Genomic DNA, 14,721 nt, shown 5'->3' on the forward strand with positions numbered 1-14,721 from the left:
TAAGAACTCAGAACTTCGGGGAAACTGAGGCAGGAAAAAAATCTTTCTCCCTGTGCTAACGACAGGGAACATCCTTGACTGAAGTCTACTTTCATTGTTGACTTATGACTTCCATGCACTGTGTCAGGGCCCTTTTATTCTCTCACATCAACTTCTTTCTCATAAAGATGTGGGACGGGAGAGATTCTTGAAAAGCTGAAATTTAGCTTGTGCGTTTTCCAACCTTTCATTCATTCACCTACTTATTAATTTACTCACACCGTGGCTGCCACAGTCTGGTGCCAACCCTCTGGGGGATTGAAACATTTCTGCCTCACTGTTTGTTACCCACCATGGATTGGAGGTGAGAGGGGCATGTCTGAATGCAATACGCATGAACGATCCTATATTGAAACAAAACAAAATAGGTTACTGATATTTATAGGTAGCAAGCTGGGAAATATCACAGGGTAGAATGGTACAGGGTTAAGGGAGCGCTGGTGGAGGAGGTTAGTTTTTAAGCCTAGCTCGAGCTGAGCTCGTTGAGAAGGTAACATCTGAAGACTTCATAGACGGGGATGAGGAGGTGTGGGTGGTGAGGGGAGTAGTGAGAACCTGAGTGTATAACCAGGTCTAGAAGCCCGGCCATCCAGTTACTCAAGAGGCCATATGCTATGGTGTGAGTTTAAGGCCAGTCTGTGCAACTTTGTGAGACCCTTTCTCAAAATAGGGGTGTGTGTGTGTGAGAGAGAGAATATAGCTTAGTTTAGTGCACTTGCCTAGTATACAAGTCCTGTATCACAGGAAGAGGATGGCAGGGAGCGGGGTGTCTGTGTGTGGAGGGTGTTAATGTAAAGTTCATGCCTATTTGAAGGGCATGAGGAAGTACCTGGAGTAGAAGCAGCTAAAGAGGAAACACTAGGTCCGAGGGAGTCCACTAGAGGGTGTAGGATGTAGGGTATGGTGAGGGCCAATCCTACAGGGCCATGGAGCACAGTTAAAACTTGGCCTTTCCTGGTGAGCTCGGGGGGGAAGGGCTTCTGGACAGCTGGGGACAGAGGGCAGCAGGCATGGTCTGACTTAGGCTTTGAGAGGACTGGTTTGCTGCTGGCTTAAAAGAACTTCATGGGGAGGCTTGAGACCTAGCAAGGCCACTGTGAGGACCACAGCAGTGGCCCCAATGGAGGGGTCAGTGGAACATGAGAAGTAGTCATATTTCTGTCTATTTAAAATGTAGGCCAGCTCTGAAAAAAAGAAAAAAAAATGTAGGATCATCTAAGAGAGCAGTTCCGGTTGAGAGAGGGTGGAGCCAGTGATGCCTCCACAGTGCTGGCTGACCCTGGCTGACCTGGGCAAGATTTCAGTTATGGTTACAATGTCAGAACCTGGTTACAATGTCAGAACCTGTCTGCACATTCACAAATGAGCTGGTTGCTTTTCCTTTATTCGAAAACAGCCCATCAGAACCTCCCACTGTGAGTCCTGGCTTTAATTTCCTAAGCATTTTTATTTTGCATGTATGAGGTTTTGCCTGCACGTGTGTCTGTACCAAGGGTGTGCAGTGTCCACAGAGTCCAGAAGGTGTCAGATTCCTTGGAACTGGAGTTGTAGGTGTTCGTGATCTACCATGCGGGGGCTAGGAATCAAACCATGTCGTCTGGAAGAGTAGCCAATACCCTTAACCTCGGAGGCACCTCTCTAACTCCCCTTGGCTTTAATCTTCCAGGCGGCCAAGCTGCATCTGTGGAGAGCCCTGAGACCCGTCCCATGGGCAACAGCAGCTGATGCAAACTCAGGGTAGAGCAGCAGCATTGCACGCGCGGGTTGTAGGAAGTGATTTCCGGAGTTAACTCAGGATACAGAGTTACTTTGTGTGTGTGAGGATGAGGACAGTAAAGACGTGTCCTCAGCAATTGTGGGTATTTATTTTGTTATTCTTGATGTCACAGTGTTGTGATGAGGGCTCTGGGATGGGTTCATCTTGGAACCACAAGTTCTTGCTCTGTGAACCTCTGGCTCTGCAAGACCACTGTACTGTTCTCTGCTTTGTGGCATCACGTGGTTTATTTTTCTAGGAATGTCTGAATTGTTCCAGGTAGCTCAAATAGCCACATTTTTGCAGGCAGCTGTATATTACACATTTTTAACACATGCGTTGTACTATATGGCCCTGGCTGGCCTAGACCTTGCTAGGTAGACCAAGGAGGTTTTGAATTCATAGGTACTGCCTGCTTCTGCCTCCCGAGGGCTGGCATTAAAGGCTTTTGTCACCCTGCCCAGCCAATGTCCTTTTTAAAAGGTGGAATGATGGTGAGACCTATCTATCTATCTATCTATCTATCTATCTATCTATCTATCTATCTTTAGATATATGCGTATATATCTTTATCTATATCTATATCTATCTGTAGCTGTTTCTATATCTATATATCTATCTATATCTATATCTATATATATCTGACAATTAATAGAAGGGAGTAATGGAGAGGTTTAGGTCTTAGGTCCATCGCTGGAGTTGAGCCCTCTCTTCCCTTACACATCTGTCTCAGTGATAAAACACATGCAAGTGCTGTTTTCTCCTGAGTCCAGCTGATCCCCTTCAAAATTGCTCTCAGTTCATCGCACTGAGTTTACAAGGTCACCTGGAAATACAGCCTCAGCATTTATGGTTTTGCTTGCTCAAATCCCAGGTTGGGGACAATGGTTACAATGTGGTGTGCTCCCTTTGGTCACCTACTGATGATCTCTTTGATGGGACAATCTGCTCTCTGATTGGCACTAGGGAACCCAGTAAAATGTCCAAATACTCTGACTCAAGTTATGTTCAGAAGAATATAGCTTCCTGGAATATCATTTAGATAGTAAATACTTAGGAACTTGGATATCTTTGAATGTGGAAACATGAGTTAAAACCCAAGGGCTCTAAATCATTTTTACATCTGGATTTCCAACCTGTATGTGGATGACACAGAACAGGGAGCTTTAGAATCGGTCAAAGTTCAGGATTCTACAAATGCAAACATCAGAGATGTTCTTTCTCTCCGTACGTGTATGTGCATTGGATGTGCACATGGCATGCATGTATGCACATGTGTTTGCATGTGTGTGGGCAAGTGCCATGATGTGTTTGTATGGGCAGGCCCGAGGAGTATTTTGAAGCAAATGGTTTATATTTTTTCAACCATACAACTTAGAAAATGAGAGAAAGGTGCATAAAATATAGCAGCAATAGGGGCTAGAAAGATGTGTGTGCGGGTAAGAGTGGGGACCGCTCTTGTAGAGGGTGAGAGTGGGGACGGCCCTTGTAGAGTGTGAGAGTGGGGACCGCTCTTGTAGAGGGTGAGAGTGGGGACTGCCCTTGTAGAGGGTGAGAGTGGGGACTGCCCTTGTAGAGTGTGAGAGTGGGGACTGCTCTTGTAGGGGGTGAGAGTGGGGACTGCCCTTGTAGGGGGTGAGGTGTGCACTCTTTGGGGACTGCCCTTGTAGGTGTGAGTGGGACTGCCCTTGTAGGGGTGAGTGGGGACTGCCCTTGTGGGGGTGTGAGAGTGGGGACTGCTCTTGTAGGGGTGAGAGTGGGGAATGCCCTTGTAGAGTGTGAGAGTGGGGACTGCCCTGTAGAGGGTGAGAGTGAGGACTGCCCTTGTAGAGTGTGAGAGTGGGGACTGCCCTGTAGAGGGTCTCTTTCCAGGACTCATATCAGAAGCTTATACTTGCCTGTAACTCCAGTTTCAGGACACCCAGCACCCAAGGACATCTGCACCTAAACACACATAGGCAAACACACTGACACATTAAAAAAAAAAAACCATCACCAAATCACCATTGGTCTTAAAGACAGACACACACACAACACAAACAAACATATACAGACACCCATACACATTGTGCTTTAAAGACACATATATTTGCACACACAAATACACATAGTTATACTCACACACACATATACACTCACACATGCATACTCTCACACTCATATGCCCACATAACCCATACACACTCGCACACACCTGCACACTTACATGCAAGCATACTCACACACATACTTTCTCATACACACACTTGTGCACAGATCATGTATATACACTCACACACACTCTCACAATGTTCTCAAATACACTCTCTTTCACACATACATATACATGTGCACACACATGCGCGTGCACGCGTGCACACACACACACACATACACACACGTCAGTCTGAGAGTTTCACACGTATCATCTAGGATCAGCCCCATTACCTCAGTTGGTGGTGGCAGCCTTCTGCTTACACAGAGCCTTTCCTTCATTTCCTGCCCCCTTTTCCTTGGCTCCCCCTTAGGGCCCTGGACCTTGCAGCATGACCACTCAGAAAGGATTAGAAGCTGCTGCTCTTTGATGGTGGTTTCTGGGCCTAGGATGGAGAGATGGTGGTCCTGGGATGACATCTCTCCCTCCAGCCTTCTCTCAGGACTGAGACCTTTAGCTTAGATTGCCGGCCTGGGGAGCCAGTGTGCAGCTCTGTGTGCTCAGCCCCTGGAGGCTGTGGACAGTATCTGGGGCCCAGGCCCTGAGCTGCTGTCTTAATTAGCCCTGGTGCACAAGAAGCCCCATCTGTTCCCATACTTTGTGCTGCTCCAGCTTTCCCACCTCCCTGCCCCCAGACCAGCCAAGCCTCCCCACCTCCCTGCCCTCCCTCGAGATGATCCTGCCCTTATCACGGAGCCCCAAGCTAGTCGTCACAGGCCTAGGTAAATCCTGCTCTTTAACCCTGCTGACAGGTAGGTAGGGGCAGAGGGCAGAGGAGAGAGGGGTCGGGGTTGGTTCTGTTTCCGGTTTCCGGTTTCCGGTTTCCGGTGGCTCTCCCTTAATTGGCCGCAGAGCTGGGAGAGTCTTTCCTCTTTTGTGCAGGGCAAACACAGCTCCTTGACCTAGCTCATCCTAGAGTCTCAGTTGGGTCCTCTTGTCTGCAGAGCCTGAGACAAGGGCTTGGGTGTCAGTGGTTTGTCAAGGGGACTCCTAGAGGCAGGAGATGGGGGTGGGGGGAAACAGAGGCAAAGAAAGAGGTCAAAGTCACCACTGAGACTGCTGTTAGAGAAGCCAGGGGACTGACAGGCCAGGCTGTTCTTAGGGTTTGGCGTGTAAAACCTTTATGGGTGCACATGTCACCCACCAAACTGCTGATGGCTGTTTTGAGGAGAGCAAGACAGCTCAGCACCATGCCCGGAACCTTATTGAGCAGCTCTGATTCTCGCTACTCGACTGCTTTCTTATCTACCCACTACACACCAGAGTGAGATGGTGGGCCTAAGCAACCGCTGCTTTATCTCCTCTGTGAAACTTTGATTCAGGAAACTCTGAGCTGAGGGTTAAGTCTTGGGGGGTCTCTCACATAACTGCAGTCAGATGGTGTTCAGAACCGGAAACTGGAGACCCGGGTCTACAGAAGCTGGTCGCTGCCCTTTTTCTTTGTGTGTGTCCCTGTATCTTTCCAGGAGATCTTTTTACGTGGGATTGTTTGGGCATCTGCCTCAGTTAGGGTTTCTACTGCTGTGGTAAGACACAATGATCATAAGCAACTTGGGGAGGAAATGATTTATTTCAGATTACAGCATGTAGGTCTGTCCCCCGGGGGAAGCTAGGACTGGAACTCAGGGCGGGGACAGGGAGGCAGGAACTGAAGCAGAGACATGGAGGGCATCAGTTACTGCCTTGTTTCCCATGGCTTGCTCAGCCTGCTTTCCGATAACACTCAGGACTACCTGAGTACTGTCCTGCCCTGAGAAAAGCACTGCCCACAGTGAGCTTCATCTCCCACCTCAACCATCAACCAAAAATGGCCACAGGCCACTCTGGTGGGACATTTTCTCCACTGAGGCTCCCTCTTCCAAGCTGACTGTAGAGTGTGTCAAGTTGACATAAGACTAGTTGTGACAGCTTCCTTACAGCACAGCTGCCTCCCAGACCTTTCAGGGTATGGAATTTCTGGGACTGTACAAATGTCCCAGAATTTTACAGTCCTGCAACTCACTCCCATCTTAGACTGTTAGTTGCAGGTGAATTCAACATCTGCCTAAACTCAAGGTAGCCTCAAGGCAGACTCTCAATTGAAGAAGAATGAGTCCCATTATAGAAGATTAGGTGTGGGGGAAGACATCCCCATGGCCATCTGTGGCAATTACACATAGGTCCATAATAGCATACTATATGTACACATGTAAATAATTATATATGTGAATAGTTATGTGTTATGTATAGTTATATGTGACTATGGATACCATATATTCCACATCCAAAATCAGAACGTTACTTTAGAAACAGAAGGTTTCTGGCTGTCCATGCTTATAATCCACAGCACTTAGCAAATTGAGGCAGGAGGATCAGAAATTCCAAGTCATTCTTAGCTACATAGTGGGCTTGGTCCAGCCTGGACTAAGTGAGAACCTCCATGGCTAAAAGAAAAGGAAAGGAAGTTATTCAGCTGGTCGGTCTGTCAGTGTTGAGAGGAACTGCCTTTCTTTTGACCAGTCTCGAGGAATTGAATGCTTTCCTTTATGACCTTGGAGCTCAGGGTTCTCTCTTCATAAACCTGTCAAGCGATTTTGAGGGATAACCATAAAGTCCTGCTCCTTTTGCTATTGCTTGACAACATTGCCTGGTGAATAGATGCAGACATAACAAACTTTTCTTCCCATTTTGTAGATGTAGAAACTGAGGCTATGGAAAGACCTTCAGAGTTTAGCATATAACAAGACTAATCAGGAGCCTGCATTTGTGGTTTCTCAACTGAAATGTTCCCAGGGATCCCGATGGGAGTGGAACCCTCAAGGATTGCGATGGGTCCTTGGGACTCTTGTGAGTCTTGGATGTTGGCGTTGATCCTGAAGCTCTTCAGAGCTGAGGACCATTTACTTTCTTCCTGGAGACCTTCGGTGGCTCCTCAGCACCAGCAAGAACAGATCTAAATGTGCAGGATGCTTGGGGCCCTCCCTGGTGGGATCTGTGTGTGTGTGTGTGTGTGTGTGTGTGTGTGTGTGTGTGCGCGCACACACACACAAATGTACATACCACTTCTCAAAGTTAAGCCAGCTCTGCTGGAGGCCTATAGGCATTTGGCAAAGATAATGCCCTCTGGACAGGCCATAGGCTCCCACCCCCAATTCCACCCTGTTCCCTGAAGAGCTCTCTAGAATTGCAACAAAAGAGAGAGACTGGGCTCTGAAATTTTCTTTGTTCACAGGAGCTGAAAGAGAATAGCACACTGGCCGGGCTGACAGGAAGAGTGATGGGGGTGGAGACACAGGCTGCTGAGGGGCCAGAGAAGTCTTAGGGAAGTGTCCATATGTGAGTACTTTCTGAAAAGACTTAGATCCAACTGCGCTCTTTTGGACCTAGCTTGTTCCTTGCCTATCCAATAGGTCTCAAGTGGCCCATAAAATTTTTACTACATTTTGTCCACCCGTGGATACTGTGACCTAACGTGCCCCAATCAGGGAGCTGTTTGGCAACGTTTTCAGAGGGGACCAGAATGGCCCAGGGCCATGGCCGAATTGACAGTGTTTGCTTTAATCAGGAATGATGGCTTCTGGTGGGAATCCGAGGCAGGTGGTGCAGGGAGCCGTGAACTTTGTCACAACGCAGTGACTTCTGTAAAATTCACAGCAGTTCCTTCCAACTCTTTCTGGACAAGCAGTGAGGACTACAAGTGTCTGGTGAGCTGCAAAGAATGATGGGAATAGCGTCTTATCTTAGTCTTGAACTCAGACAGGGAAGTTTTCGTGTGTTAGACCATGGATTGCTGCAGTCATTTTGAGTATATTTTACTCAAATGGAAATAAATAGAAAAGATACTTTCTTTGTTTTTGTTGCTATAGCAGAGAACCTGAAATTGGATAACTGATCCAGAAGAGGTGTTGCTTTTGGCTGAGAAGTTCTGAGCTCATGAGGGCTTCATGGTGCTCTATACATGGTGTGGGGTGGAAAGGCAAAAATAGCTTCATGCAAAACAAAGGAGAGGAGCTGACTCTTATTCTGGTTCCTCCTCCTCCCCTTCCTCTTCCTCCTCCTCTTCCTCTTCCTCTTCCCCCCTCCTCCTCTTCCTCTTCCCCCTCCTCCTCTTCCTCTTCCCCCTCCTCCTCTTCCTCCTCCTCTTCCTCTTTCCCCCTCTTCCTCTTTCCCCCTTCCCCTTCCCCCCTCCTCTTCCCACCTCCTCCCCTTCTTCTTTTTAAATGTACTGGTTATTTTATGTTGTCCCCATTCCTAGTCTCCCCTCTGCAACCCCCCTCCCCTCCCTCTCCCCTTGGTCTCTAAGAGGATGCTCTCCCACCCATGTACCCACTCCCTCCTTACCCCTCTAGCATCCCCCTACTCTGGGGTGTCAAGCCTCCATAGGACCAAGGGCCTCCCTCCCATTGATGCCAGCTAAGGCCATCCTCTGCTACATATACAACTGGAGCCATGGATCCACCATGTAGACTCTTGGTTGGTGGTTTAGTCCCTGAGAGCTCTGAGGGGTCCGGTTCATGACTACGTAATGTACACTCCATCTCCCACCAGACCTCACCTCCCAGCATGATGTACCAAGAAATTCAAGCTCAGAATAGGCTTAGAAGGGGATCAGCCTTGTCCAAGCCACAGCAGCCCCGACATTCCAGGCTCTAGAAGGGCATGTGCAGGGCTTTTTTACTTTGCCTTGCTTGGTCTGGATGTCTCCAAGGAACAGGGTCCATGCAAAAACAATCTAGTTTCCAGAGTGCCCGCCCCCTCACAGGTTTGCAGTTGTAGCTGGTCTGTCAGCTGGCTGGACGGCTCCATGTGGCCTGGGCTCTGACACTGAGTCGGGCAAAGGCTGTGTTACTAACATCTTACTACCTGACTTCAGGGCATTTGGGCCTGACTTCTACCACACATCTGTGTTTTGCTCAGAGAGGCATTCAGAGTCCTGCCCAAATTCGGACTGTCTGTTTCTACATCATGCCTCTTGATAGAGGGTGACAATATTCTGGAAGTGTTCATGTCCATTTTGGGAAAATTCGTGCTGGACATCCTCTTCCCCTTGTTGCCCAGCTCCTGCTTCCTGGTTCTTTCTTCTGGTAGGGGTCCCATCCATCTCTGCCAGCCTTTGGTTATTTCTCCCAATGACACTCTGAGCTTTTGTGTCAACTCAGAGGAAACCTGGAGACACACATGACTCTGGTAACTTATAACAATGAATAGATTCGTTGAGCATATTTTCAAGATTTGCTTTATTTTTAATTATATGTATGCATGTGTGACCATGTGTGGGGAATGTGCACATGATGCAGTTGCCCACAGAAGCCAGAAAGAAGAAGGTGCTGGATTCCCTGGAGCTGTGGTCTGACATGGGTTCCGGGAGCCCTCCTCTGGTCCCCAGGTCCTCTGTAAGAGCAGTATGTGCTTTTAACTGCGGATTTGCCTCTCTGGCCACATTTTTTTTTTTTTCGGAGCTGGGGACCGAACCCAGAGCCTTCCGCTTGCTAGGCAAACGCTCTACCACTGAGCCAAATCCCCAACCCCCTCTAGCCACATTTTATACAGTTATTTCTCTCCTTGCCATCACCAGATCTCTTACAGAAACACCGTAAGGTGGGCGTTATACTCGTGCTCTGAGGGGATGCAGTCTACCATGGTGAGGAAGAACTGCTGAGGGAGTCTAGCTGCAGCAGCCATGGCAGAGGGCAGCTGATTACATCACACTGGAAAAATCCAGGAAGCAGAGAACGGCCAGGACTGGAACCAGGCTACCGTCTATTAGCCCTTTCTCCATAGATACATGTCACTTTCTAAAAACTCTAGAATCTTCCAAAACAGTACCACCAGCAAGGAGCCAGGTGGGGAACATTTTGTACTCAAGTTATAACATGAATAAACAACAGATCTAGAAAATGGACATCCCACTTTTCTGTACATAGCTTGCCCTTTCGGGGCTGAGCTCTACAGAGCCAACGGTTCGTAGCAGGTGATGGACAAGTACCAAGGGTTCAGCAACCAGAACAAGTGGGAGTCTCTCTGCTTCTGATAGCTGTGTATCTTTGGGTAGGAACTTGGCTGTTGACATCTTTACTTCATCATGGATGAAAACCAAGCTTACCAGTCACCCCTTACTGCACAATGATGTGGAAAGGGCCCCAAGGAGCCCCCAGCACCAGAGACCTGACAAGAATAGAAGATACGGATCTTGTGAAGAAGAACGGGAGAATGTCCTGAAAGCTGATCATTTATACTAAATCCTCCAAAGAGATGCTCTTTCAAAAGCCAGCTGAATAAGACATTTATCAACTGGGGGAAATGTCTTAGCAGTGGAGTGGGTCTAGGTATAAATCTGGCTTCTTAGTGTGAGCACAACTTGGGAGAGCGTGGTCACTAGCACAGAGTGCCTGCCCCATGAGTTGCAGGCAGGTCTCCAGGCTTGGCTTGATCATCTGTCAAATGAGTGTCCGTAGTCAGCTGTCCCTGGAGGTCCCACAATCGGGTCATCAGTGCCTTTCATTTGTATTATAACTGAAAACATTCTGGCCAGTCTTTTGTGGCTTATCTTTGGGATACAGAACTTAAACAGATTATTCCTGGATTTCCAGTGTGATGTAATCAGATATTAAACATTAATTAATATAATAACAACCATTTTTTTGCTTAAAAGTTACTGAAATTATGTTTCTTGGTGGTCTGCTTCATATTTTATTACCTATATATTTGTGCAAATGTATGGGCGTTCAGAGGACAACTTGCGGGAGTCAGTTCTCTTCTTCTGCTATGTGGGTGCCTGGGATTTGAACTCAGCCTGTCAGGCTTGGTAGCAAGCACCTTTACGCGATGAGTCAACCTCACCAGGTTGATCCAGCCTCACGCTGATCGACCTGTAGCGTGGGAGGTGTCCTTGGTGCTGAACCACGGGCAGTGTATTCTAAACTTCCCTGCTTTGGAGAGGGACACCCAGACTGATTGAATTCTTGTGTTGTTGATTGTCCTGTGTTTGGAGACACACATGGGGGATGTCTGAGCAGAGGCAGCCCAGAAAGAACAAGAATTATTAAAAACAAACACAGCAATGCTACCGTGCAGCCCGGGGACAGGCAGTGTCAGGAAAATCCCAAGGCTTCTGGTGTTGACGTGGGGTTAACCAGTCTACGCATGTCCCGTTTTGGAGTCACCTTATGTCAGCATCTACACGGAGCTTTGACTCAGATTTTAAGTCATTTCAAAAGGGAAAGCACTGGATAGGCCTTCTGGGTGATAAAGGTTATTACTATTAACATGGTCTTCCTCAGGAAACATTCCATAAGCATGGAGAGCAATGTATCATCTGCCATACGGCACTGAACCATCACATATACCATTTCATATTATATAGGTTTGTATAAACTCAAATCTACTAACTCAAATGCTTTTTATTAAGTCACCCAGAGCACTTAGTGGGTGCTTTTTATGTACCCGAGGAGTGATGAATATTACTTCTAGATTTAGAGCGTTGATAGTAGAACTCCCCTCGAATCTTGTGGCAAACACTCTGGCCCCAGGGAACCGTGAAGGACTAAATAGAACCAAGTATATTTGATATTTATATTTAGGGAACTGCCAGATTATAAATGCGTTCCACTTTGAAACCTCATTTGTTAAATCACCATGAGGCTTCTACTGCAAATTTCTCAATAAAAATGTCATCACACTCAGGGACACAGGGGGAGTCATCTTCAGTTTTGTGTCTCTGTTACCTAGTGCCATGTGTGGCTTGTGGTGTGCTCAGTGGTGAAGAGAATGAACTTCCCTCTTTACAGGTCCCTCTCCCCCCTCTCACCTCTGGTGCTTCTCCGAGTTCCTCTGGCTCAAATAGAACACCTTCAGTAACTCATGCTAGACCACAGTCCCAATCTCCTGCTCCCTCCTCAGCAACCGCACTCCAAAATGTTTAATGTTAGTATGATAACGAATATTTAATCGGTTTCCTCCTACACCATTAGCACGGTGAATTGCAGTGACTGATGAAGATTCTCCTGCCATTGTGTGAGCCAGCCGCTTGCCCGTCCACTTTAACAACCTTCCCAGCATGCTTGGTCCAGCTCTGGGCCGGTCTAGAAGGGAGCATCACCTATGTTGAGATCTGTAGCTTGGAGAACCCACTGCTGTGGGCACAGAAGTCCTCTGGCCCATGGCTTTAGCTTCTGCAGTGTCAGCGACCCATGGCCAACTATGGTCAAAGAACATAGATGGGAAATTCCATTAATCAGCAATTCCTAAGTTTGAAATAACTCTTACCATTACAACCGCTATAGTTTGCTGTGAGTTATCATTGCCTTTTCATGGTATCTAATTCACCAGCTGAACCTTATTTCATATCTCATGCTTAGGGAACATATCGTCTATAGGTCTATCTGCAGCTTCAGGCTCAGCTGGTGGATCCTGTTCTGCTTGAACAGGAATGGGGCTGAAATAAGGATCTAGGCAGAGCCTCATTCTGAGGCTCCAGTTTGGACAGAGATTTGTTCAGTAACTGTCCATGTGAAAGGAGGGATGGGGAAATGAGAAGTCATGCTTTATGAATCAGGATCGAGACAGTGCCAAGGAGTTGTGGTGTCACAGGAGTCACCAGCAAGAACAGCCAGTGGCATGTGAAGGGTAACTGTCACCTGGACACCCAGGGAACATTTCCCCTCATCCCATTTTCTGGTCAAATGTGTGCTACTTGGAAGTCACAGAATGGCAGGCAGAGTGGTGGGCGGAGCCAAAGAACAGTGGGAGGGGTTTAAAATGATGGGCGGAACCAGTTCTCTGTGAGGTCTCCTGACAAGGCAGCTGTCTAGGGGCTAGTGTGAGAAAAGATGCTGTTTCCAGGAAGATTTACTTAAAATACAAAACCCAAGTCCATTTTGAGGCCACGCTGATGACACTGAGCTGCTGTCTGTGCCACTCCACCTTCCCCCTGCCTCCAAACTTCCAACAAAACAGGTCAACTCCTCTAAGGAGGTTAAGTGCGTGGTGTTTAAACTTGTTCTCTAATGTCAATATTCTTAACAGCCACAGTGACATTTGAACAGGAGTCTTGTGGGGACACAGAGCAGGGTTCCGCTGGCCTCCTGGCCCCGTCTTTGAGCACTCTGTGTTATTTTCCGGGTGGCAGGAATCAAAGTCCCACTTGTTAGCCTTTTATTCTACTTGGCTCCTTCAGGTCAAACTTTAAGACGAGAACTATCTCCTCTGCATGTGGGGAGGTGTGGGGACGCAGAGGGAAGGAGGGAGGATTGTGTAGAAAGGACAGGCTGCAGAGGCAGATGATGCCCAGTGACGGGTGGCCGGGCTGTGTCTTGTGGCCGCGTGTCCGGCAGACCTGGAAGAGAGCAGCTTCAACAGAGGCATCTGGTCCCCCAGCATGGAGCAGCGGCCGTGAACCGTGGCAGATGCAAGCTCAGCTGTGATTGGGCACGAGGCATCAGTGTCCGAGCCCGGGTCATGCGCCGGGCCCATTTTAACTGTGACAGTGCGGTGTCAAACTGCCACTCTCTCCTTTTTTTTTGCTTTGAAATCTGCCAGCTCTTGGAATCAGCCTAGACCAGGCCCCTTGGGTTCCCAGGCTGGAGGGAGAGAGCAGGAAAGGTAGTGAGTGACTTCCAGGGAGGAGGGGGATTCAGATAGTCAGGAGCCTCTGGGCAAGGTGTGAGAAGAGAGGCTTTGGTGTTTGTTTTCGGGCAGAACTGGGCTCCGAGATACACAGGACATGCTAACGCTTGGCAGTGTGGCCAGGGAGTGTGCACAGGAGCTCCCTGGGGACAGGAAGACTTCCTTAAAGAAACCTCAAAGAAAACTGGTGGTGTTGGGTGTTATACTGTGCAACAAAGCCTAAGAATGTGTGTGTGTGTGTGTGTGTGTGTGTGTGTGTGTGTGTGTGTGTGTGTCAGGGCAGAAGGGTCCTTTGTTCTCCTGTGTACAATCGCCCTCCCCTCAGATCTGTTTGTGGGGAGCTGGTGGGACAGGAGCTTTTTAGAGCTGGTGATATGGGTCTGGTCAATAACAGCAGAAACTTCTGGTTTGTCCCATGTTGGGGCTTCTACAATTGGCCCTGTCCCCCCTCCATACCTCCTCCCCTTTCTTCTTCGTTCCTTCGTTCCTCCCTCCTTCTCTTTGGCTTTCTTTCTTCCTCCTTTCTTTCCTTTCTTATCGTCCCTCTTCCCGAGTCACTTGGGCTTTTCCTGTTTAGTGTTTTTTCCCCATTCGGTGTGGAGGGAGTGGTGAATCAGAAACCCCACTTTCCAGTTCCGGGTGGAGAGACCACACAGTTCCCTGGTTGTGGAGTGTTCCAAAAGTGTTGTACAGAGTCCCAGGGAAGTGTGTTTATAGTCAAAAAATACAGTCAGCTGGCACCCAAAGCCACACCACTTACCCTCACTCCACTTGCTACAACCCGGTTTTTGGGGGTTCGTCCAGACATGGTTCCTGAGCCTCTAAGTCCCTCAGTTTCTTCTACCACAGTCTTTCTTCTTCCCCCCAGAGCCCACTCTCTCCCTTTCTGTAGGTCCTGACACTCTGTAACTCAGAGCTGACATCTGTTTCTTACCAGATAGGCATTGGGTATTAACATCAAAATTCTTCCTAACTCCAGTCCAATGGTCCTTCTCACGCCCCCTCCCCCAGTCTTTTTATTTACCGTGTGTTTGACTTCCCAGAAGTTTCCCCCTCTGCTTCCTTCCTTCTCTAGCCTAACAACAAGGATACTGCACTGATGTCCCAGCCGTTTATGCTTAAACACACT

This window comes from Rattus rattus, chromosome 4 (genome assembly GCF_011064425.1).
Source record: "Rattus rattus isolate New Zealand chromosome 4, Rrattus_CSIRO_v1, whole genome shotgun sequence".
NCBI lineage: Eukaryota > Metazoa > Chordata > Mammalia > Rodentia > Muridae > Rattus > Rattus rattus.